The 27,404-nt window shown below is 39.9% G+C and overlaps 1 long non-coding RNA gene across 1 annotated transcript in view; it reads left to right on the top strand.

Moving 5' to 3' along the window:
* LOC106510109 (uncharacterized) overlaps positions 1-26,933 on the top strand; it is a 120,018-nt gene extending 93,085 nt beyond the window's left edge. Inside the window, exon 8 of the long non-coding RNA XR_002343359.2 lies at positions 26,375-26,933. This is a non-coding gene — a long non-coding RNA (uncharacterized LOC106510109). The remainder of the gene's footprint in view (positions 1-26,374) is intronic.
* The last annotated feature ends 471 nt before the right edge of the window (positions 26,934-27,404 follow it).

The raw sequence follows: 27,404 nt of genomic DNA, 5'->3' as shown, positions 1-27,404 counted from the left end.
CTTATTAAGTACATGTATTCTTTTATATGTATTTGAAAATAATAAAACCATACTTCTTTTAAAAATATTTTGTTGTTCAGACTTTTCACTAATCAGGTGGGTTATCTCCTGGTTTAGTGCATTTTGGAGATCAGATTCTGGTGAATATTCTTGTTCATAAAAGTCACACTTTAAAATCATTTCATTTTTCTGTGGTTTCCAGGAAAAATCTAAACATTCATGGGAAAAAAGTCAACCATCCTTGAAGACGCCAATGTACTATTAACATTTCCATTGGCTTGGGGAAGAAACCCATAATTTATCTCTCTCTAGCATCTGCTGAATTTTACATCAAAAACCTTACTTTGGCCACAATTTTCTCCACTCACTATGTGTTTTAATTCCAAATTCCCACCTTTTAATGATTTGCTTGGAAAGGATGAAAAAGAACACATAACTTGACTTTAAAAGTCTACATTTATTCTTTATGGAATGTCTTTTCTGAAAGCAGAACACATATTTAATGTCATGGCTGTTTAAAGTTAAGTCCAAACTTTCAGTTCTGTATGTTTCTGAGAAAGATAGTTTCCTGGACATCAGAGAAACAAAAAAATCCAGATGGACCATTTATTTAACATTTCCAGTAGAAACATTTTCTATTATAATTTTAGTGGCCATGTATTGAATATAAAGACTTCTCTTTCTATTGAAATTCCTACTACAAAAGGACGTGATTTCACAATAGTATATGATTTTGTATTTAATTAAGAAAATTTGCTTAGCTTAACTTCCTAAGTTTTCTGATTAGTAGAGTCTGTCCAACAGAGAAATTAGAATGCTGAGCTGGGATAAAGGGTATGCCTCATGCCTGCAGACACCAGTCAAGATATTGCTAGAGTAAGAGCACACCACTGCGATGGGGGCTAGGCATCGAGATACTGTTTTAGTGAATGAGCAAACTATCCACACAACTGTGAGCAAGCTACACTTTATTTATACATCTATTTATTAATTTAATTAACTTTAGATAAATTCTGATTGGGTAAAATAATGATTCTTGATATGATCCTTTCCCTCCTCACATTCACTGGTTGTCTCAGACTTTGCTTCCATGTACTCTTCAGCTAACCTTGCTTAGGCTTGCAGAAGTACAACTGACCCTTGAACAACAAAGGTTTGAACTGTGTGGGTCCACTTACACGTAGAGTGTTTTCAATATAAACTACTTCAATGACATGATCCACAGATATGGAAGAATTGCACACACAGAGCCTCTAATAAGTTATATGCAGATTTTCAACTTCAGGAAGGGGGGGTGCCCTAACCCTCACATTGTTCGCGCGTCAACTGTATTAGACAAGAGCATCTTAATATTTCATTTTTTATCATTTCTAGCTGGTCCTTTTTTCAGTGTTCAAGAGATCTGTTTTATTAACGTTTAGTAGTATAATCTTTTTTTTTTTTTTTTTTTTTTTTTTTTTTTGCTATTTCTTTGGGCCGCTCCCGCGGCATATGAAGGTTCCCAGGCTAGGGGTCTAATCGGAGCTGTAGCTACTGGCCTACGCCAGAGCCACAGCAACATGGGATCCGAGCCGCACCTGCAACCTACACCACAGCTCATGGCAACGCGGGATCATTAACCCACTGAGCAAGGGCAGGGACCGAACCCGCAACCTCATGGTTCCTAGTCGGATTCGTTAACCACTGCGCCACGACGGGAACTCCCCATAGTAGTATAATCTTAAGGGGTTGAGTTAGCTGCTGTAACATGATTTTTCAAACATAAAGTATTTTTGAGTTCAGGCAACTAGAAACTCAGTACTTGTGCTAAGGTTATTATGTTAAAAAACACCACAGATTTGAGTCATTGCACTATGTCTGTCTACTTGGAGATATAATCATCTGGAGAGAAAGACATCTAACCAGAGAAGGGATGCTCCCTTACTTCATTTCGTTACCGTTTGAATGTCACCCCTTGAGAAGCCATCACTGACCAGCCTAAATCAAATAATACCTATACATTATCTGTCCCTTTACCCTGTTTTATCTTTTTATACTTTGAATTTACCACTAGCTGGCACTTTGTATGTCTGTATTTGGTTATTTGTTTATTGATTTTCTTCTCCGCTAGATTTAAGTTTTATGATCTAAGGACTTTGTTAATTGCTATATTTGTGGTGTCTAAAACAGTATCTGGCACAATCAATGTTTGTTGAACATAGAAAAGAGTGGTATATGTTGTATACCAGGAAATAAACTTTTTATTGGCTGAAATAAAAAATAGAAAGTTCTAGGGAGTTTTGCAGTGGTGTGTAGTGTTTAGGACTTGGCACTTTCATGGCTATGGCCTGGTTCAATCTCTCATCTGGGAACTGAGATCCCAAATCAATTATCTGCATGCCACAGCCAAAAAAAAAAAAAAAAATTCTGACAAGAAACCCTCAAGAAAATGAATTATTATGGGTGTTTGCCCACCTTTTAAGGATGGATGAGAACTTCTAGGCAGTGGCAAAGCAGGGGTGAGAGAATTTTCTTAATTTACTCTGTAGGTTATTTAAGGCAGGGCTTAAGATGTAGCAACAAAAAATACTTGGTTGGCCCACCAACCCAATACCCCCCATAACCTCAGCAATATACACTGGTTGGTCTGTTCATTCAGATTTAGAGAGGTGTCGAAGGAGGAAAACCTACTAAACAGGTAGCGGTTTTGAGGAAAAAGTGGGAGAGTTCACTGGCTGAGCACAAGGGGATGACAGAAAACCTTCACAAGGAGACTCCCCAGCCCCATCAGGTGAGGGCTTACACATAGGCTGGCACCACTATTCTTCCTAGAATAAGGTGGGCAACTTGGTGAGCACATCCTGGAGCCACATCATTGCACTTTAAAGTGGGTTCAAGGACTAGATTCTTTCCTTTGTTTTCATGCAGTTACGGATAAACACTAAATTTACTTTTATTTCTGAAACTTAAAAAAAATCACGTAGTTTTGATAGTTAATGTAACTCCCAAACTATCATATCAGCACCTCATTGAAACCAGAGCAGGCTCTCTCCCTTTGTCTGGGCCACCTTAAGTTGGTAAAGCAGGAGCCAGGGAAGCAGGAAAACTCTGGGGGTCTTGATCCTCTGAATGTCCTTCACAGACTGAAACAAATCAGACTCTCAAGGAATTTTCCAATGCTATAGGACTAATGTATTTCAATTGCGTCAATAGAGAGAAAGAGAAGGGAGGTGAAAAGGCAGTACAGAGTTAGAGAATCGATGTGTTCACTTGGTTTCTCATAGCAAACTATTCGAGCTCTCCCTCTCCTTGGCCACAGAGAAACTCAGTGTTTTATTTCACCTGTCACATGGTCCAGCGGCTTCAGGAAAATATTGCTTATGTTTTCCATTGAGCAGTCCTGTTGCTATTTCCAGCTGATATTGTGCAGGCACTGAATCTACTTGCAGACATCCTTTTACTCTACCTTTGGCTGGTGTTAATGAGGACAATATTGTGGCCTCAGGTTTGATCAGTTGGCTTTGCATAAAGAACTTGATTCCCTTGGGTGGGCAAAAGCTGCATGCTTTTGTGCTGTTGTTCACAAGAGGAAAAAGTTGGAGTAAATTTCTCGCAAGCCCTAACTCTATAATCACATGGTTGGACTTTCTGGCATGATCAGCCCCCAGTTTGAGTCATCTCCTTAGCATAAACTCAGAGGAGTTCCAGGGTCTCCCCAGTGAATAGTAGACACTCCTGTCATTTGGCTTAGAACACCCAGTCCCAGCAACCTGGGACAAAGATCAGACAGATTCTTTATTATACAACAGTGGGAAATGAAATATTATCCTCAATTTATATGTGGTACTGAGGAAGAAGTAATGACTTGTTCAGTGTCACAAGGCTGCATAGTGATGGAGGGGGTCCAATCCTGGACCTCTGACCTCAAGTCTTGGTCTCTTTCCACTGTGCCATGATGACTCTTACAGGCAGGATGATTTTGCATTGTCATTGTTATTATATCTTTTGAACTCCTTTGAAGAGCTGGGTTGACCAAAATGTTCCTCTGAGAACCATGATCACTGTTTCCAGTGGTTATTAAGATCTTACTCCTCCTTTGGTCTATGACCTATTGATCCAAAGAGTGTGTGGTTAGCAGCTGACTGAGCAAGGAACAACTGTGTGACAGGTATGCAGAACTTTACAGACTTTGAAGGTCAGACATAAGCCAGAGCTGCCCACTCTTCTGAGCCCCAGGGAACAGTGGAGCAAAGAATCATAAATGTTGAGTTTTTGTGTATTTTTTCTCCATAGGAAACACTCCACTCAAAATCAAAGCATTTGTTATGGGAAGCATAGCTATGCAGTTGATCTTTGAACAACATGAGGGTTGCATACTGATACTCATCCCCACAAAAGCAGTTGAAAATCCACATATAACTTTTGACTCCCCCAAACTTAACTGCTACTAATAGCTTACTGCTGACTGAAAATTTACCAATAATATGAAGAGTCAATTAACACTTATTTTTATGTTACTTATATACTGTATTCTTAAAGTAAGCTAGAAAAAAGAAAATGTTATTACAAAAATCATAAGGAAGAGAAATTCATCTACAGTGCTGTACTGTATTTGTTAATACTATAAATTTACATTTTCTATTTATAAGGTGAAATGTGTCTGTCAGTACCTACATAATACTATGATACAAATCATTGTAGGTGTATACATATTACTAACATCAAATGAGAAGATAATGTGAAAAAGAAATTCACATTTATTTATAAGTATAGTAATTCATGCATTGATAACAAAGCACAGCAATACGATTACCTTAATGATAACCTAATGTAATGGATGGTGCTATGTACCATCTGTGTATGTGTAAGTTTTGATAAATTTTAACTTTTTATAATAAATTTATGTACATTTATGATAGTAATAATAAAATAGATTGGTATCTACATATATTTTATGCATTCATGACATACCTAAATTTTTTTTAATGTTTTAGATATTTCTATATAAACTGATTCATCAGTAATTTTTTTTCAAACTGTCACAAATCTCCAAAAAACTTCCCAACATCTTCATTGAAAAAAAATCTGTGTATAAGTAGACGTGCATGGTTCAAACCCATATTATTCAAGGGTCAATGGAATATGTATCTGTCTAATTTATCCAAATCCCTCACCCCACCAAAAAAAAACAACCCAACACCAAAAAGCCCCAACCTTCTGAAACTTCATCCAGTGAGGAGCTGGGTCTGACTGCTTATCACAGCATGAAGCTGTGCCCAAGTCACTTAGGCTGGTGGAAGGAGGAGTTGGCTGATGTCTTTGAACTCTGATCTTTGAGAAAGTGAGCCGCAGTGCCTGGAAACCCAGATATGTCAAGTCACAGTACAGAAGCCCATTCCATTCTCCCCGCTTTTCTTTGTCTCTATCTGTGACACTTCGGGTCTCCGCAGCAGAGAGATTGTGGGCTTTTTTATCTGGAAAGCCCAGAAGAGATCAAGGTGGGTCATAGCCATTTCCATCCCAGCTTTAACTGCTCTACAGTACAGTGCAACAACCAGTGGTTATAGCCCTTTTGCTAGAAGTTTACCTTTTTAGGTAAACTTCTTAAGAAATTGCTCTGCACAAAGACATTTTTTAACTTCAAGGTCAAGCTCAAGTTCTAGCTGGACTCTGGAGTTTCCTCGTTCCATCCAAAAACTGATAGTCTCTTTAATTAACTCTTCTTTGTTCTACTTGATCTTTGGTTTCACTTGACAGTCTCTGAATCCTAACAGCAAGCTCCTTGAAGGCAAGGATTTTGCCTTATTCCTTTCCTTGTTGCGTTCTTAGATCCTTGCGTGGAACTTAGCTAATGTCTAGTAGGTGACTATTGAGTTGAATGGTTGTGCATGCTTGCCTGTCTTTGTACCTTTGCATAAAATAGCATTGTTCCAGAACCTTAATTTTTTCCAGAGCCTTCTATTGTTTATCTCAGAAGTTCCTGTTAGGCATTTACATTGGAGTTATTCCTTGACCTCGTTTTTCTTTTTCTCTAAACATTGAAGCAGTCTAGCAGAGTGGAATAAAAGCAAGGTTGGGAGCAGACAGACCATTTATGCTATTGACATGATACTGGGAAAATGGTCCACGAGCTCTTTGAGTCTGATTTCACAGCTAAGACAGGGCCAGGACATCCAGAGGTATTGATAGGCCACATCGTATTTTTGTGTGAATTGGAAAAGGGAATCCCCTGAGGCCTATGGGCCCTTGGCTTGGCAAGCTGCCTCCACTGGTGCTTTTGCCTGGGATCCCCTGCAAACCTTTCAAGGCAACTCTTCAAGGACCTCCCTCACAGGGCTGGCATGAGGGCAAAATGAGATTATGTATGTACACAGCGTGTAGAAAGCAGGGAGTGGATGTGCTTTATTTTCAGTGTCCTGAATGAAAATAACTGTTCTGTACCTCCACTTTCCCTCCCACAACCCCAAACCCTGACAACCCCAACCTTTATTAGTTCCATACCACCAGAAAAATCTGAGGCAACATTAATCATCAGCAGTTTGTCACTGGAGTCCTGTGTGTGTCCTTCCTGGGTGTTATGTCCCCACCCCCCACTTCAGGAGCCCTGCGCTCTCCTTTCTCCTTCATTCTCCCTCTCCCAAAGAAATTCTGTTTCTGGAAAGAAGCTGATCTCAGTAGTTTGAGCTTTGTTTTTTGTTTTTTTTTTTTTTTTTCCTTTTCTAATTGTGGACTGACAAGTTTTCTCTGCTATTGGAGATAGCTCTGGCATTACTAAATATGTATGGAAACTCTTTGGGAAATATGGAGCCATTCCTGAGTCAAGAAGTAGTTGCTTCTACTGAGACACAAGGCAGATGCAGATCTGAAGATGAACCTTAGAAGGGAGGGTCTTGTACTGGCTGCAGCAGATTCCCACAGATACCTCTGTAGGTATGTAAGCCAATAAACTTTAAACCAAGCAATGTACAGGCCAACATTCCCTCATTCCCCTAACCCCCTCCAAACCTGAGTCTTACATAGGCTTGATTTGTGTTTCTCTCTCTCTCTTTTTTTTTTCCTGATCCTTCTTGCTTATCCTGAGAGAACACAGCCAGGATCACTCACGTCTTTGTCCTTGAAGCCTTTGTTTGCAGAACCTAGGAGAGAGCGTGGGAGGAGAGCTGATGCTAATTTGTTCCTTGATGTGCCCTGAATCCCAAACAGGAGCCAGACTGAAGTGCTCTGGGACAAAGGTTTCAAGACACTAGACTCTCTCAAACTTCACTGGAACCTTGAGCTGGAGGCTCAAGGGGATTGCTAATGGTGTATGAAATTGCAGAACTGCCTCCTACAGAGACTCTGACACAGACAGAGGGCTGGCATTTTAGATGTTAAGTGTTTCCTGGGACGATGTAAATCATGAATAAAAACATCTCCTCTAGCTAGCCATTTTCATGCATCTACATTAAATGTATGCTATGTTTATCTGTTTGCCTATTGTCAGTAGAGTAGAATGACTGAGTGTTGGGTCATGAAGGTAGATGATTTGGATTTGCATCTTGTCTCCTCAAATTGTGTAGCTGTGTGCATGTGGGCACATTTCCTTTTTTTAAAATTAAAATATAGTTGATTTACAATGTTGTGCCAGCAAAGTTAGTCAGCTTTTTATAAAGTTGTACAGCAAAGTTAGTCATAGATATACATATATTTACAAAGTTGTATAACAAAGTTAGTCATATATATATTCGTATATATATATAAATATGAATAATATGTATTCTAAAAGAATATTATCTTCCATCATGGTCTATCCCATGAGATTGGACATAGTTTCCTGGGCTATGTAGTAGGACATTATTTTTTATTCATTCTAAATGTAATAGTTTGCATCTACTAACCCCAAACTCTCAATCTATCTCACTCCAATCCCCTCTCACAATTCCTTAATATTTTGATGTCTCAGGTTTCCTTTCAGCCAAATGTCGGTGGTAATGGTACCTACTTTGACAGATTGTTATCAGGGTTAAATGAAATAATGCATGCCAAATGTCCAGCACAATACCCGGCATATTGTAAAAGTGCTCATAATTTTTAGCTACCTATTAGTATTGGAGATCATGTGACAACAAAAGTAATTCTCTTTTATCCTGGGGACAGTTCATCATAACACAATTTTGCATTAATATATGACTTGGAATTTGGGAGATGACTTCCCTACTTTGCACAGTATTGTGGAATGACCTTCACTGGACTTTAATCCAAAGACCAAAGTTTTTGAACTAATATTTTGAACAGTGGATATTCGGTCTGATTCTGTCTCATTAGACTAGAACCTTGGGTGCTATACCAATATTTTGGGCTCAGTTCCCCAATTAGCAAAATGGAAAGTCAGATAGGATTAAACTACAAAGTCATGTGATTCTTTGTTTCCACTCAGCATCTCTGGCTCAAGGAAGAGTCTGAGTCTGGATTTTGATTTGGATGAATGCTTGGCATGTTGGCTAGAAGCTGGAACGGCTGGGTTGCTGCTGTTTTTGCCTTTGATGACTCCCATTTGTTTCAGCAAATTGGAATAGTGAAATGAGGGTTCTGTCAGCTTGGACTTCTACATCCTTGCCTCTGCAGGTGGCTTTACAGCAACAGGTTCCCAGGTAGATTGTTCCATATGGACAAAGTACTCTGGCCAGGAAGATCAGAGGCCTGTCTGGGTCTGTTTATTGCTCCCTATTACCTCTTGTTTAGACTTCTGGGAAGTCTGAAGTGTTAGAAAGTGAATTCCAGACATCTAATCTTACTCCCAATCTGTGCTCTTAAACAAGGTGCTCTACTTTGTTAGTAATACTGAATCACCGTTCTAAAGGTTCTGACAGTGTGTGGAGATAAATTAGTCTGTCAGGAAGGGTCTATGTGCAATAACTTCACAAAGTAAAACAGAGTTAGGAGTTCCCCTGTGGTACAGTGGTTAAGGATACAGCATTGTCACTGCAGCAGCTGGGGCCACAGCTGTGGGTAAGAGTTCAATCCCTGGCCTGGGAACTTCCACATGTGGTGGGTGTGGCCAGAAAAAAAAAACACACACACACACAGAAAAACAGAATGAAGACATCATGAAAATGAGTGGAGTGAGACATATAGTCTATTGGGTCCTAGAGTCATTTATGGTAGACATTTCTCCACTCTGGGGTCAAATGGCCCACACAGAAGTCATGGCCACACTTTGACATGAGATGAGGGCACAGAGGAGGTTGACTGGCAAGGAAGGCTACACATGTGGCACTGACTCGTGTCACTCTGAACTCCTTTCCCAGGGCAATTCTAGAAGGCCTCATCCCTGTTTCCTCCAAGAAGCTACTGCGGCATTTAGGCCACCCTGGCACTGCCCTGCGTGGGTGGCCTCAGTACAGACAGTGTGGCCTGTGAGGGGTATTGACGACCATATAAGTAGAATCTTTGAGGGGCTCTTACAGTTACCCCCTTACAGCAGGGTCAGACAATGCTGTACACGTTGGCTTTGGGGAACTTGGGGCCAGAGGGTTTAAGCAGATACAGGTTTTTTTTTCCCTTTTTGCTCGCCCCACAGGATATGGAATTCTCAGGCCAGGCATTAGATCTGAGCTGCTGCTGAGGCATCTTGGGATCCTTTACCCACGTTGCTGGGCTGGGCATTGAATTTGTGTCCTAGTGCTGCTGAGATGCCGCTGACCTCATTGTGCCACAGGGGATCTCCAGCAGGTACAGTTTTCTTGTCGACCTGGCTGAGAAAACACTCCCAAGATGATATCAAAGTTAGTGTTTGCTTTCTAAACTTTTTTTAAATAAGGCTGCACTTGAGGCATATGGATGTTCCACAGGGGTTGAATCAGAGCTGCAGCTGCCGGCCTATAACACGGCCACAGCAATGCCAGATCTGAGCCAAGTCTATGACCTACACTACAGCTCATGGCAAGACTGGATCTTTAACCCACTGAACAAGGCCAGAGATCAAACCCAAGTCCTCATAGATACTAGTCGAGTTTGTTACCCCTGCGCCACCACAGGAAATCCCTGCTTTCTAAACTTTGAGAGATACAAAGGTATTTTCCAGTGGTTGTCCTAAAAAGTAAAAAGTTTGGGGGAAGTGGTTGCTCTCAGAATTCATGGATACATGGCATCTCAGTATGCTGATTCTGTATGTAACCCAGATGTTTGCTATGGGTTTCAGATATGAAACGCCTCAAACCATTTTGTGTATAGGTTGTCCAACGCCTTTCCTAAGATGTTTGTAATTTTTCTAAGGGCTGTTTTGTAGTTATCTCCAGCTCTGATTTTCTGCTGTTACTGACTTAATTTCATTTCTAAGCTATGGTTTGTGTGTAACTGCGGTCCCACATCAGTTAGCATGGCTAGGGGAACTCAGTTCTGTCCATTGTTTGACACACACACACACATACACACACACACGGTCTTTGCAGCAGACTCTCCAGAAGGACTGAAGGCTGAGAGAAAGGGCACAAAAGTATGGCATTTACTTTGAACAGAAGAAAAAGTTCAAATTCATTATGAAATGCCTTTATTATTAAAAATCCTTTGGACAGTCTGCCCTCTTACTTGGTCAGCATATTCCCTCCCCTGGCTTCCTGTTTATTTTGTTGGTTTGGTTTCTTCAGCTTCCCATACCCCTTGGGGTTTCACCTTCCTCCCCAGTGACTTCCCAGAGATAGGTCCATTTCTACGGGGATCCTGATGCCAGATGTTCAGCTCATACCAGCAGGCTATGCATAAATAACATGGAGAGGAGTCAGCCCAGAGCTGGTTTTGAATCTATTGTTTCTTTTTTCTTTTTAGGGCCGCACCTGTGGCATATGGAATTTCCCAGGCTAGGGGTCAAATCGTAGCTGCAGCTGTCAACATATGTCACGCCACAGTAACCCCAGATCCAAGCCCCATCTGTGACCTAATCTGCAGCTTGCAGCAATGCCGGATCCTTGACCTATTGAGGGAGGCCAGGGATCAAACTCATATCCTCATGGATATTAGTTGTGTTCTTAACCTGCTGAGTCACAATGGGAACTCTGATCAATTGTTTCTAATCAGTTTCTGAGAAGTAAAATACCGGTGAGTAAAGTTATAATGCTTCTGTCTATTCATCTTCAGATCATTGTGTTATATCCTTTCAAGGAACTGATTCCCTTGTATAGCCATGTACCTTCATGGCATGGGTTACCTCTAGAATCGATAGCTATAATATTCCTTCTTAGCACTTAGTCAAGTTCTGCTCATCCCTCTCTGATATGCCAACTGATGGCCCTTCCAGAAGTCTGTCATCTGCTTTTATTCTCAAGGGTGGGACTCCATACTCACCTCCTGTTTATGTTCTTCCTTGCCTCCACTTAGTGGAAGCCCACACCAACCTCCTCCTCAGTCACCTTCCTTCCTATGGGCTCTACCCCCGTGGAGCCCTTTGAGGCAGGTGGTGTGTGTTCATGGTCTCAGGTGGATATATGGATGTCTGAGAAGTCTTGACCAGCTATCTGTCATTTTCCTGGGTCTCCCTTCTTCAGAGATGTGCTCCTGCATGGGGTATTTTTTTCACGGAAACTTCCTTTTATCTTCAATTTATCAGTTAGTAAGAACTTGTTGAGAATTCACTGAATTCTAGTAACATTATATCAGTTGCTATAAATTATTATATTCTATCTTGTATTGAAGTCTCCATGATGTTTTTATTCCTACTTTATATCTGATCTAATCAGAGACTTAAACAGTTTTTGGGGAGTATAATTTGTGTTAATTTCTGCTACACGATACTTTTATGGAATTTCTAGAAACTGAGCCGCAAGTTCTTATTTTGGCCCTGGAGGACAGTCTCACTAGCTTTTACATTGCTCAGAACCCAGGGAACAAGCTGATGTGAACACTTAAAATAGCCCAGTGTCCTCCCCCAAGCAGTGTGAGTGGAGTTGAGTCACTGCAGGGGAAAGTCCACATCTCAAGTGTTATTATGGTCAGAGGGGGTGAATACCACATCTTCATCACATCAGATCAGCTTCTGAACTTCAGATGTCTCTGCTGGGTAGGGCTTGTGGGAGAGCTGGGCTCCACAGCAGGGTTGGCCACGTGACCTCATGCAGCCTGCTCTCCTGGTTCTCAGGCTTGCCTTCCATCCTGCTGATGAGGAAAGAAAAAGATTTCCAAAATCTGTAATGAGATAGGTTTGGGGTGAGGGTGCACAGCAAACACCCATCACCTCAGATAACTCAGGCAAAGAAACCAATGCCATGGAATGTTCACTTCTCTCATCAGATGTCTGCTTACCTGAGCACTGGACTAGAGGCAAGTGGTGGTGGCACTGGGGTGTTGGTAGCAGGGGTAGCTGAAGGTCAAAGTTCGAAACTCACTGCAAGGTGGGGATGAAGTTTGGGGCTGGTGGCTGAGAAAATGAGAGGGAGGAAATGTGAGCTGGGGAAATGGAAAAAGGCATGTTCACTGAGCGCTTGAGATAATTTTCCAGCAAGAGGGTGACTTCCTCCCTTTGCTGTGGGTTGCTGGGTGGTGGGGAGACAGGAGGAAGCCAGACTGTAGGATTGGTGTGACACTGAATGAGGAGTACCTCAGGACCTGTCATTTGCTGAAGGGGTCTGATACCTATCCAGGTCACAGAGGAACAGCTCAGTTCACACATGTGGGATTTGATATGGGCCAGAAATATTGGTAACACACAGAATATACACAACTGACCTAGAGTACCCTGCAGGGGAAACACAAATGCACTGATTTAGATTTTAGTTCTGATCACCATGGCTTCACTGTCACTTCTTCAGGGAGCTTTTCCCTGACCCCTCACACTAAATTAAGTTTCCTGAACATACCCACACTATCAATAGTTATAATATTCCTCCTTAGCACTTATTCCTACAATTAATCAATTCTTCATTCATTGGGTTAATATCTGTCAGACAGGCATCAGGGCAGTTATGTTCCATGAAAGCAGGAATTGAATCTGTCCCGCTCACCACTGTCTCTCAAAGCCTGGCACGGTTTAATAGTTATTTGTTGAATGAATGAATACATTAACTAAATGTTCACCAAGTCCTGACTGCATGAGGAGGTGACAAGATACACTGGCCGCAGGCCCACCCCTCAAGGGACTTGAAGGCTGGCAGTGGAGCATCGCCAGGGACAACACAAGCACAAGGGGAATGAGCCCCAGGAGAGGGACAGGGAGTGTGAAGGAGATGGCAATTAGTAACACCTGTTTGCAATGGTCAATTACAAAGACTATGAATAAATTAATTCATCAATATTTATGAGGCTGTGAGGCAGGCCTGGTGAATATTACTATTTCTTTTTTACAGGGGATGGGGGGATCCATAATCAGAGATTTCTGATATTTTCCCAAAGTGGTCATGTTAATTTTTCCCCACTGCTTTCTCACTCCTTTTGAGACAAATCTTGAGGAATGAAGAAATATTGATAGTCAGAAATTCGTAGAAGGAAAGGAGAAAGGACATTTTTCCATTAGGAGGAAGGAACATTAGTAAAATCACAGCTGTCAACATTCCAGGATGTGGGAATCACAGTTCCAAGAATATCAGGAAACATTCTAGAAGGAAACCCAGAACAGCTGGCCCAGGCCTTTTACTTTATACATAAAGAAACTGATGCCTAAAGAGATGAAGTGTTCCATTCCATAGACACAGAGCTATTAATCATTGTACAACTATAAATGTAATAAATTCATTGGATAATAATAATAAAAAAGAGGGATTAGCTAGAAACAGGTTTTTGACCTGTTAAAAATTCTATCTACCCAACAGGGTGAGTCCTGTAAAAGGGGCTCCATTATTACCTCTGGTTGGGAAAACTGAAGCTTGAGAGAGTAAGAAACTTCTCTAAAGTCACACTGCCTCTGAAAAGGGAGCTGCGATTTAATCTGGGTCTCAGATAATCCAAGGTCTGTTCTCTTAACTGCTTGGTAAAGCCCTGCCCAGGTCTGTTGTTGGGAAACACAGGGAAAGCATCGTGGTACCAAGGCCAACAGCAGAGCTGGAGCTGGCATCTACATCTAACCATGGAGCTGGCATCTACATTTAATGACCTGGAGTTAAAAGGTGGGCTGTTCATCTCTCTTACATGAGCAAGTTAGTGTCATTTTAATGACTTAGAAAGGGCTCCCCTTCTGCATGATGACTATGTCACATCTTTTAGCCAATAGCATGAATTCTATTAAACAAAAGTTTTTATGTCACAGGAGAATGCTTCAATGTCATTCTGAACAAAAGTAACTCACTAACTTGTGAATTTATGATCTCTAATGTTAAACCAAGGTTGAGTTTTGAGCATGCTGAATTTGAGGTAGAGATGTTGAATGAATGTTAGGACTTACGAGCAATAGTAACACTAGCTAACATGGATTCTGTGCTGCCTCAGGGCCAGACCCAGGGTATACATATGTTATGCTGCGTTTTGTAATACTTTGAATTCTTTATGGAGTCCTGTCTCCTTTCACTCCCATTTAAAGATGAGGCAATGGAGGCATAAAGGGCTGAGGATATTTTTCTAGAGTTATAGTCAGTCAGTGGTGGATCTAAGATCTGAACCCGGGCAGGCTGTCCACCTGCTTAACTACGTGGTCCAGAGCTCAGGATGGCCATGGGATGTTTTAATACAGCTGATAATTAGAGATATTACTACAAAATGGAAACAGCCTATTAGGTCAGTGAGTTTTTGATATTACTCTACTTCTACCCCAGACATGGGAAATTGTGGTGGTGTTTATTTTCAGGGGGCTTTTTGGGGTCTAGTTTATGAACTCAAGAAATGTGTGGGAAGTCCTACCACTTTAGTTTAGACACTTGCCACTTACTGTCACTTACTGTCAGATTCAAAGTTGGCCTCTAGTTAATTGCTTTCAGTTAAAAACTACCTGCTGTCAGATTCTCCATTGGCAGGCCAAGATTTCTAGGATTAGATTTCCCATGGTCTATAGAAACTCTTTTTTTTTTTTTGCAATTAGTTGATGTCAGTTGATATTTTAGGGCTTTACTAAAGTGAATACAAGCCCATCGATGTTTCAGCATCATTTAGCAGTCATCTCCTGTGTCCAAAAGCTGTAAGGGATTTAATTAGCTGGAAGGAAGGAAGGAAAGAAGAGAGGAAGGAAGGATGGAAGAAAGGAATAAAAGGGAAATAGTCTTGAAGGGTTCAATGTCCAGGTGAGAAACAAAAGAGATGGCTGACCTGAGGTTAAAGCACTTCAATCTCGTCTGCTGCTTGGGGATTTGTAGCATCGTGTGACATTTGGATGTCAGCAATGTCTAGTGAGGTGGTATGCTGTCTTCAACAGGGTTGATTGCTGAGGCAGGCCTGGCTCCAGTCAAGAATAAATGGGTTTTTTGATAGCTGTGATAACTATCAGATTTTATATTAGCAAGCAGATGGCTCTGGACTTATGTTAAAAATAAAAGTTCTGTTAAACATGGAGACTTCAAAGTCCCACAAGAATAGAGTGTGCTTGTGGGAATTGGCCATTTCCTGTCATGCATTAAGGCTTCGCCCACAATGTGCTCAGTGTGGAGGCTGATTCAAAGTCTGTTATGCACAGGGAGAGGGGAAATTGTAGAATTTGCTCCTTGATGCAAAGGAGCACTGTGGGTATCAGCTTGGCCACCGCAGAATCCTGACCTTTGCTGAAGGCACTTCCTTTTGTTATAAAGTCCCTCTCTTAATACATCATTTAATAAAATCTTGCCTGTCTGCCTCCCACCTCCCCCCACCAAAAAAGTGAGCAATTTACTGCTTACTTCATTTCTCTACTTTCCTTGTTAGATTGTGGCCTCCTGTAGGCCTGTGACTGTGACTCTCAGAGTTTCCAGGGTTTAGCGTAGGGCACTCAAGAATGACTTCAATAAAGAAGCCTTCCTCCAGGGAGTTCCTGTCATGGCGCAGCGGTTAATGAATCTGACTAGGAACCATGAGGTTGCGGGTTCGATCCCTGGCCTTGCTCAGTGGGTTAACGTTCCGGTGTTGCTGTGAGCTGTGGTGTAGGTCACAGACATGGCTTGCATCCCGCGTTGCTGTAGCTCTGGCATAGGCTGGCAGCTACAGCTCTGATTCTACCCCTAGCCTGGGAACCTCCATATGCCCCGGGAGTGGCCCAAGAAATAGCAAAAAGACAAAAAAAAAAAAAAAAAAAGCCTTCCTCCAGAGCACTGTCTCTTCTTGCTCTTTTGACTAATCAAGAATATCACTGGCTATTGTGAATAGTGCTGCAATGAATATGTGGGTGCATGTGTCTTTTTTAAGGAAAGTTCTGTCTGTATATATGCCCAAGAGTGGAATTTTTGGGTCATGTGGTAGTTCTGTGTATAGTTTTCTAAGGTACCTCCATATTGTTCTCCACAGTGGTTGTACCAGCTTACATTCCCACCAACAGTGCAAGAGGGTTCCCTTTTCTCCACACCCCCTCCAGCATTTGTTATTTGTGGACTTATGAATGATGGCCATTTCGACTGGTATGAGGTGGTATATCATAGTAGTTTTTATTTCCATTTCTCTAATAATCAGGGATGTTGAGTATTTTTTCATGTGATTGTTGCCATCTACATATCTTCCTTGGAGAAATGTCTATTCAGGTCTTTTGCCCATTTTTCCATTGGGTTGTTGGCTTTTTTGCTGTTGAGTTGTATAGGTTGTTTGTATATTTTAGAGATTAAGCCCTTGTCAGTTGCATCATTTGAAATTATTTTCTCCCATTCTGTAAGACATGGAAACAACCCAAATGTCCATTAACAGATGATTGGATTAGGAAGATGTGGTATATATACATAATGGAATACTACTCAGCCATAAAAAAACCAAAATAATGCCATTTGCAGCAACATGGATTGAACTAGACTCTCACAATGAGTGAAGTACGTCAGGAAGAGAAAGACAAATTTCATATGATATCACTTATATCTGGAATCTAATATACATCACAAAGGAACCTTTCCACAGAAAAGAAAATCTTGGACTTGGAGAATAGACATGTGGTTGCCAAGGGGGAGGGGGAGGGAGTGGGGTGGATTGGGAGCTTGGGGTTAATAGATACAAACTATTGCTTTTGGAATGGATTGGCAATGAGATCCTGCTATGTAGCACTGGGAACTATGTCTAATCACTTATGATGGAGCATGATAATGTGAGAAAAACAATGTATACATGTATGTGTAACTGGGTCACCATGCTGTACAGTAGAAAAAAATTGTATTGGGGAAATAACAATTAAAAAAATAAATTAACAAAGTTGCTATTAGTTTACCATGCATGACCTGTTGATCCTTACCATGAAGCCATAATTTTAAAATGTATTTTAAAAAAACTCCTGCTATTTCTGTGTATTTGTGTTTTTTTAACCAAATATAGATCTAGTAAACTCTTTCAAGACACACACACACACACACACACACAAAGAATATCACTGCCTTGGGGTTCCTATCATTGCACAGCAGAAATGAATCCAACTAGGAACCATGAGGTTGTGGGTTCGATCCCTGGCCTTGCTCAGTGGGTTAAGGATTTGGCATTGCCATGAGCTGTGGTGTAGGTCGCAGATGTGGCTTGAATCTGGCATTGCTGTGGCTGTGGTGTCAGCCAGCAGCTTTAGCTCCAATTAAACCCCTAGCCTGTGAACCTCCATATGGTGCAAGTGCGGCCCTAAAAGGCAAAAAAAAAGAAAAAAAAAGAATATTGCTCCCTGTTGTTTCTTCTCTTTATTGCATTCAAAAAGAATGATCAATGAATGATCGCATTCCCACGTAGTTTGCCCTTATCTGTAGCTACGGCACATGCTACCCCAATGCCCTTCACTACTCCCACAAGGTTCTCACGGGAGGGGGAATCTATTCCTCCGATGGATGGGTGGAGAAACCTCATTACCAGTGATTCTGTTGGTGTTATGGGGTGATATGAACACTTGTCCAAAAGGAGTCAAGGATGGCAGAGTGGAAATGATAACTTAGCTCGTCTAGTTCTCATTCTATAATAAGAACCCTGCTTTCTATGAGGCTGGGTCTTTGACTTGGTTTCCTATAGTCACCAAACAACCAGATGAGGATTCCATCCACTTCCACAATTGCATCTCCCAAGCTACTTTCCTCCAATGGATGACACATTTCTATTCCTACCTACCTAAGCCCAGCTTCCTCTAGGGCTCTGGACCACGCCTGCTCCTGCCCCATCAAGGGCATTACTCCAGCTTTGTTTCTGCTCTCTTTTGCATCTTCCATTTTGGATTTTCCAATCAACACCTGATATGCTGTACTATCTCCCATCTAAAAAAATAGATTTCTCTTGAACACACATGTCATTTTGAATTACTGTTCCAATTCTCTGTTCCGCTTTATGGCTAAACACTTCAAAAGGATTATCTCTTCTAGTTATCGCCACTTTCTTTTCTCACTTCTTCTCTTGAACACATTACAATCAAGTTTCTTTTTCCTTCACCATTCGAAGATCAGGACAAAACAAAACAAAAACTTGCTTTTGTCAAGGTCATCGATAGTTAGGATGATGATTTGTCTTATTTTGTTCAGATCAGTCCTGGTTTATGCCTGTTGTCCTGAACTGTTTTAATTAGAGAACTTCTTCCTTCACTCTCAAAAGTGTTCTGATTTGGGCAAAGGTTATATGATCACTTCACCAATAACCTCCATGTCCCCAAATTCAGTAGTCAATTCTCATTTTTATTCCCCTGAATAAGGTGAATTTGACCAGTTTATTGGACCTTTGTTCCAGAAATGCTGCCTTCCCTAGCCTCAGGGCACTATTTAAAAATTTTTTCTTCTCTCATCACACTGCAGGCACTTTTTCAGTCTCCTTTTGGGATCCTTGAACCTCTTTTCTATCCATTTTCAATGTTTTCATGACCTCATTCAATTTTATGGCTTTAAATGTAATCTAAATATTGATGATGGCCAAAATTATTTGTACCTGGACCTGTCTTCTGTACTCCAATTTATTCTTTACTTGAATTTCTTAGGCATACCAGCCTTAGCACATCAAAAACCAACTCCTGATTTTCTCCCCAAACTTACTCGCCTTTAGTTTTTCTCATCTGAGTAAATGATAACTTCTTTCGTTCAATTTCTTGGGCTAAATTCCTGAAACCATCCTTGCTTTCTCTCTCTCATATCCCCATCGAATCCATCAGCAAATATGTGAGATTTAGATTCAAAATTTATCCCAAATAGGATCTTTTTCTCATTTTCACCATCATTTCTGTAGTGCAGGACACCATTGTATTTTTCTTTCTTTAGTTTGGTAACTTGCTAACAGGTCTTCCTGTGCCTACCTTGCCCATCACCACATTCAGTGACTACACAAAAACAGCCTGAGTGAGTCTTTTGATGACCTATGAGACCCTCCATGATCTGGGTCTGGCCCCTCTCTGACATCACTGCCCTCCAACTCTCCTCCTGGCCCACTCGACCACAGCCAGGTTGGCCCCCTCATTGCTCTTCAAGCACACTGAGCGTGTGCCCATTCTACCTTACTATCTCTGCCTTGGCTGTTCCCTCCAGAGAGGATTCTCTTGTCTTGGGTCCCCCATGGTCCCACTTCACCATGTCTCTGTTCAAGTGTCACATTTCCTGACATCCCTCACTATGACATAAGATAAAACCACCACCGCCACCACTATTACCTCCCCCCAAAGCATTCTGTACCTGCTTTCTTTTTCTGTTATATTTAAAACTACATGACATTATTTGTTTTCTACCTCTTTTGTTATAAGATAAGCTTACAAAGGCAGGGACTTTCTTTCTTGTTCTAGGCTTACCCTCCAGCTCCTAAAACCGTTCACAGCATGTAAAAGGCATATGATAAATATTGGCTGAAGGAAAGAATGTACAAGTTGATTTCTGCCTTAAAAATGAGATTGGTGACACATTTTTAAAAAATGTCTGATGTCCAGGTGTTGGTATCCTTTGGCATGAGAGATAAACATGTATTAAAAAAGAAAAAAAAAAAAAGACTGTGTAGGCTCTTCTTGGTACAAAAATATGACAACACCACCAAAATGTACCAAAACATAGAAAATTTTCTTTGAATTATATCACTCCCATATGGTAATATTTTACAACTGTAGAAACAATTTTCAAAGGATATTTAGTGGCAAAAGAAAGTACTTGCAATATAATGTTAACAGAAAAAGAAAAAAAATTACCAACTATAGGGTCTCAATATGTAAACACATGTATATGTTCTTGGGGAAGAAAAACATGCTGCAAGGAAATGATCCCAAACACAAATAGTAATTTCTCAGTGGTAGAATTATGGGCAATTTAAATTAACTTTATGTTTTATGCCTTTTTCTAAAATTTTCATCATGAATATTTATTGTTTTACCATCACAAAAAATAACTTCTCTACTTCTAAAATGAAGTAAAACATTCACTTTGAGTTTCTTTTTAAATAGGCTTTATTTTTTTTAGAGTGGTTTTAGGTTCACAGCAAAATTGAACAGAAAGTACAGAGTGTACATATGCCCCTGCTCTTCTCACACATACAACTTCCCCCATTCTCAATGTCCTGCACCAGAGTGGAACATGTGTGACCATCAGTGAGCCTACATTGACACAGCATTATCACCTACGAGTTTAGTTTACAAGTATAGTGTAAACAACTATAGTTTACACTAGAGTTCACTCTTGGTGTTTTACTTGCTATGACAAATGTATAATGACAGGTATCTGCCATTCATAGTATCGTACAGAATAGTTTCACTGCCCTAAAAATCCCCTTTGTTCTGCCTATTCATCCCTCCCTTGCCCCTAACTCCATCAACCACCGATCTATTATACAAATTTTATTTCATTTTTATTAGAGTATAATTGATTTACCATGTTGTGTAAATTTCTAGTGTACATCACAGTGCTCCAGCCATATGTATATATACATTTTTTTCTTATACTATCTCCCATCATGTTCTCTTTCAAGAGATTGGATAGAGTTCTCTGTGCTGTACAGTAGGACTTCATTGTTTATCCTTTCTAAGTATAATAGTTTGCATCTACCAACCCCAAACTCCCCATCCATCTCACTCCCTCCCCTCTCGCCCTGGGCAACTACAAGTCTATTCTCTATGTCTGTAAGTCTGTTTCTGTTTTGTAGATAGGTTCATTTGCGCCTATCTTATATTTTAGATTCCACATATAAATGATATCATATGGTATTTGTCTTTCTCTTTCTGACTTCACTTAGTATGAGACTCTCTAGTTGCATCCATGTTGCTGTAAATGGCATTATTTTGTTCTTTTTATAGCTGAGTAGGATTCCATATATATATATACCACATCTCCTTAATCCATGCATCTGTCAATGGACATTTAGTTTGTTTCGATGTCTTGGCTATTGTGAATAGCGCTGCAATGAACATAGGGGTGCATGTATCTTTTTGAATGATAGTTTTGTCTGGATATATGCCCAGGAGTGGGACTTCTGGATCATATGGTAGTTCTATGGTTAGTTTTCTGAGGAATCTCTATACTATTTTCCATAGTGGTTGTACCAGTGTACATTCCCAGCAACAGTAAAGAAGGGTTTCCTTTCTCCACATCCTCTCTAGCAGTTGCTATTTGCAGACTTATTAGTAATGGCTATTTTGACTGGTGTGAGGTGGTACCTCATGTAGTTTTGATTTGCCTTTTTCTAATAATGAGAGATGAGCATTTTTTTTTTTCATGTGCCTATTGGCCATCCATATGTTTTCTTTGGAGAAATGTCTATTTAGGTCTTCTGCCCATTTTTCATTTGGTTTGAGTGGTGGAAATACCACAGAAAGGAAAAGAACTGAGGAGAGTCTTTGAGTTTTTGCAAGCATGATAAAGGATTGATTTTGCTAGGTCCACACATTCTCTCTGACTCTATTAAAGCTAAAAATATCCATGTGGAAGTCAGCTGGCTGAGCTTGAAAATTCATGGGCTGAGAAATCACACTTTTAAAGTTCTTGGTAGTAATATTATCTCTGATCATTAAAACTGACTTGTTGGAGCTACTAACTGATAGCATCTGGTTTGCCTTTATAGCATGGGTAGGAGCAGTTAACATAATATTTGAAATAGCAGAACTCTGGGTAATGCCACCTGTACATTTAGCTATTATGAATCTGATTTTGTGAGACATTATTTTTAACATATCATTAAACTTCTTCTCTTTCTCATGCTAGACAGTGGCTACATTTTTGAAGAGCCTCTTTCAGTTACTAGAAATTATAGTTTAAGTCTGTATATTGCTTGTGAAGGCACTACAAGTATTTTTGAGGCTGCAATTTATTGTAGAGAAAGGGTTGACCAAACTTTACTTGAAATAAGTATTCCAAAACCTGGAAGTCAAAACTCAATTCTAGACCCACTGAGTCAGAGTTAAAATCCCTACTCCTGGCCTCCTTTGCCGTTTTGACTCTGCAACAGAAATACTGAAATCAAACTAAGGAGGATCTCAGACAAGAGACATTGTTAATATGCAGGTGCTTATCTCCTTTTTTCCTCATGGCATTTTTTAAAACTGTGACTTAATTTTTAACAGATCATCTATTAAAAATTTGTACTTGGGGGTGAGAATAATTCAACAGCGTAACACTGAGAGCAGGTAGTTTTGTGCAGTTACCAGCTTGTAAATTGTATGATCTTGTCTTTGTTTTCAAATCATTAAAAAAAATCCTAATTATAATAACTACCATTTAAAGAATAATAACAAAATGAACAATGGTGCATATGTAGGCTATTAAATAGAAGTTTACACTAAGTTAAATGCTCACTTGAAATTTACTCTGGTATTACTCCCACTCAGTCCTGAGAGAATCACTCTTCTGAATTTTATGGTAATCACTCCTTTGCTTTATTTACAGTGTTATCACTTACATATATACTCCTACCTAATATATTATTTAATATGAATATTTTTGAACTTTATGTAAATGGAAATATACTGGATATTCTTTTCTGAAGTGTTCCTTTCTCTTAATTTTAATTAAGATTTTTTTCCATGTTGATCTACGTAGCTGGAATTCATTAATTTTCACTACTGCATAATACTCCACTACTTTCACCACTGCATAATACTCCAAAACTTTCACTATTGCATAACACTCTATATCAATCTTTATTCATCCATTCTATTGTTGATGGGCATTTGGGTTATTGCTAGGGTTTGCTATTACAAACAAAGCTGCTATGAATATTCTTGACTATAACTCCTAGAACACACGTCCAAAAGTTTCTCTAGGTGTAAACTTGGAAGTGAAATTCTGAGTCACACACATTCTGAGTGTGCATGTTTAACTTTATAAGTCAATGTCACATTGCTTTCCAAAGTCCTTATGTAAATGTATATACCCAGAAGCAGGGAACAAGTGTTCTTCTTCCCTCTATATATTTGCCAGCACTTGGTATTATTTAACATTTTAATTTTCACCAGTGAGAAACTTAGTATCTCATTTAGTTTGCACTGCTTCCTTCTAATCACTAAAATTAAGGTTAAACTAATTTTAATTTAAAGTAGAGGCTTTTTGCATTTCTTCTTCTATGAAATACTTGGTCACAGAGTTTGTAGCTTTTCCAGCTTTTTTGGGGGGGGAAGGGGAAGTCTTTTCTTACTAAATCTAGGAGATATATGTGTATGTATATATGTGTATATATATTTTTTCATTTTTGGATATGTGTATGTATATATGTATATATATATATATATTTTTTTTTTTTTTCATTTTTGGCTACCCTGTGGCATATGGAGTTCCAGGGCCAGGGATCAGATCTGAGCCGAAGTCATGACCTAAGCTGCAGCTGCAGCAATGCCAGATCCTAACCCACTGTGCTAGGACCTGGGATCAAACCTAAAACTCAGTGCTCCTGAGACACTGCCCATGCCATTGCACCACAGCAAGAACTCCAAGGAGATGTATTTCTGGGGATACTAATTCCTGTTTTTTTCCCTTTTTACAGATGTTTGTATGAAGAAAATTGTTCACTTTAATGTTATCAAAATTATCAGTCCTTTTCTTTAGGGTTTTAGCTTTCATATTTTTAGTCATAAAGATCTATATTTTCTTCTAAATTTTTTTTTTTAGTTTTTTTTTTTTTCTTCACATTTAGGTGTTTAATCCAGGTGGAATTTTTACTATTGTGAGATATGGACCTTACTTCATTTTTCCTTATATGGCTAATTAATAGTTACAGAATCACTTATTAAACTGCCAATCCTCTCCTCACTGATACATAATACTCTGCCAGTCATAGAGTAAGCCTGTTTCTAGGCTCTTCATTTTGCTCCATGGGTCATTTTGTCTATTCCTTCTACAGCATCCCACTGTCTTAATTACCTGCCTTTAAACAAATGTTAGCTAAACTCCATCTGGGATATGTCCACATGCTTATCCTCTTCCTTATGTTTATTCTTCTAATTCAGTAGTCTTGTCTATTCTTGACACTTTGTTTCTAATTTGAAGGGCTTTGCAGCATATCTAGTTGGCCATACATCCAAAAATCAGTGTGTCACTCTTCTCGCCTTTTCCCTTTCTCTTTGTCTAATAGAGTTGTTTTGAAAATCACACAATGCATAGAACCAGTACTAGAGAAAAGAAAAAAAAACTGTCTTTTACTAGAGGGAAGAAAAAAAAAACTGTCTTTAGTAATTTCTAGGAGTAGGGTTTTCCCCCTTTCTTTTGGATCAGTCTGCTTACTCTTCAGACTCTATGTTTCTCATCTACTCATTATCTCAAAACATGTACTATTTGAGTTGATTTGTAAACTATACTTTCAGTTAGAGATCTCTCAGATTGAAAGTATAGGCACAGGAACATACCTTAACAGTGTAACTTCCTGTGGATTCTCGGTTGCATATTCTGTTTCTTGGACAAAGCAGGTTTGGTGATTGTACAGGAGGCCTTGAAGAATGGAAGAAATATAAATCATAGGGAAAATGTGCAGGATGAGATGCTGGGGACTAAGAAATCAATCTCACTTCCATGATACCTTGCAAGTATCCCCTCTCTGTCTGCCTCCACCCTTTCCTTCTGCACAGCCTTCCCCTTCAAATGCTTCAAATGTTTGCCTGGGAGCAGGGGGCCCAGGTCACAGCTCCTCCTACTCTTTCCTCACAGCTTAGATCTATCCTTCAGTGTGCAGGGGGAGTGGTGCTGCAATGAAAGACCCTGTGGCTTCTCTGGTGGCAGCTGTGGGTGTGACCAAGTGAATGGGTAATTGTATGTGTGCGTATGTCATCTGGGTGGGAAAAAAGCAATAATACTCTGTGATCATTGTGGTGGGTTTCCCTCTCACTCTTCCCCAACCTCTTCTATTTTAATCTATGTAGCCCCAGCCCAGGGGTCCCTTGCAAATGTCACCATGTTCTTCCCTGCCTCCTCCTCATTCTCTTCCGTTACCTTTTAGGGCATCCTATGGGCAGGCCTTACATTTAAGGGGGCGGATGCATGATGCAAGAATCCTCCCCACCTCTACTTTCAGAAGGACTGAAAACCATGTTGCTAAAGTGCAGCACATTTGTCTAAAATATTCTACTTCCTAATTTCCCACAGAAAATTAAATAGCATGTTCCTCTTTCATATTAATAACTGAAAAGGGGGAGATCGATGGAAGTAAAAGCAAATTTGCAAGGAGATGGGTTGAGTTTGTCATCTTCCATTGAGAATTCTTTCAATGTTCATTCAGGCTCTGTGTATGTACCAATCCCAACTGTGGGTACAATGAGGTAATGAAAATATTTTACTCACAAAGATTTCTTTTAGGGAAAGTGCTATATTGATTTGGAAGAAATACTTTGTTAAATGGCTTGGGTTGAAGTATAAGACTTCAGGGCATGCTCAAGTAATAAAACTTGCTGTCTGTGATACATGAGATAAGGAGTAGAATATATTTTTCATTGAGAGGGAAGGGGAGCTAGCAGAGAAGAAAAGGAGTAAGACTGATTTGATGGAAGATTGGATGTTGTGTGATGCAACACCATGTCTTCATCCCTTACCTCTCCCCTCCCCCTCCGGAAATCAGTTAAGTTTCTAATCTCCCAAGTGCTTGATGTCAGTAGAATTTTTGCTGAAATATGAAAAACTGAGGGTTTTTTTTTTTTTTTTTTTTTTTTTTTGGCCAACACTTATTTAGAGTCAAAAGTTGGAGGGATGGAGTTTTACCATGAGAAACCAAAAGTCTCTAGGAATTTGCAGAAACACTGGGGGAGTTTTGAAGTTACAAAGGCTGTGGAATTTGAGGCTTCGACCTTGACCTAGATGACAGAGGGAAAGAAAGGCCCATTATGACTACAGGGTTGCATAAGGAAAGTGATTTGGTATCCTTTTTTAACATCTTCATGTTTATCCTTTTACTGTTCCTTGTGTTTATCATTGCTTTTACAATAGTTTTTTTTCCTTTCTTTTTTTCCTTTCAGATCTGGATACTGGCTTAGTTAAGTGATTGCTTTCCAATCCTGATTAAGAAGATGTGGGAGTTCCCATCGTGGCACAGTGGTTAATGAATCCGACTAAGAACCATGAGGTTGAAGGTTCGATCCCTGGCCTTGCTCAGTGGGTTAAGGATCTGGCGTTTCCATGAGCTGTGGTGTAGTTTGCAGACACGGCTCTGATCCTGAGTTGCTGTGGCTCTGGCGTAGGCCAGTGGCTACAGCTCCGATTCAACCCCTAGCCTGGGAACCTCCATATGCTGCAGAAGCGGCCCTAGAAAAGGCAAAAAGACAAAAAAAAAAAAAAAAAAAAAAAAAAAGGAGATGTGGTACATATACACAATGGAATAAAAAAGAACAAAACAATGCCCTTTGCAGCAACATGGATGGAACTAGAAACTCTCATACTAAGTGAAGTAAGTCAGAAGGAAGAAGACAAATATCATATGATGTCACATATCTGGAATCTAATATATGGCACAAATAAACCTATCTACAGAAAAGAAACAAACTCATGGACATGGAGAATAGACTTGTGGTTGTCAAGAGGGAGAGGGAGGGAATGGGAGGGACTGGGAATTTGGGGTTGGTAGATGCAGACTATTGCGTTTGGAATGGATAAGCAATGAGGTTCTGCAGTTATAGCCAAAGGAATTATATCTGATCATGTGATGGAACATGATGGAGGATTATGTGAAAAAAAAAGTAATGTATATATATGTATAACTGGGTCACTTTGCTGCATGGCAGAAATTGACAGACTATTGTAAATCAACTATAGTATTTTTTTTTTAAAAAAAGAAAGTGATTTGTTTTCTACTGAAAAACTGTAAAGCTTCTTATCTGGTAGAATACAACTTAGCTACTTCAGAACAACTAGATTAAACCCATGTCCTTTCTATGCTACATCATTTGCTTGCTGACTGTTGCAACTTTGCACAATTAGTGCTGTCAGTTCTTATGTGTGCTATTCAAACCATGGATTTTAATCAACTTCAGATTCCAGGACTCAAGGGTT

Source organism: Sus scrofa, chromosome 4, assembly GCF_054392235.1.
Source record: "Sus scrofa isolate SSC_HxYL_T2T_F1_AM1 chromosome 4, Sscrofa_HxYL_maternal_Yorkshire_Landrace_v2.0, whole genome shotgun sequence".
NCBI classification, from domain to species: Eukaryota; Metazoa; Chordata; class Mammalia; order Artiodactyla; family Suidae; genus Sus; species Sus scrofa.
This window is presented reverse-complemented; position numbering and strand designations above follow the sequence as displayed.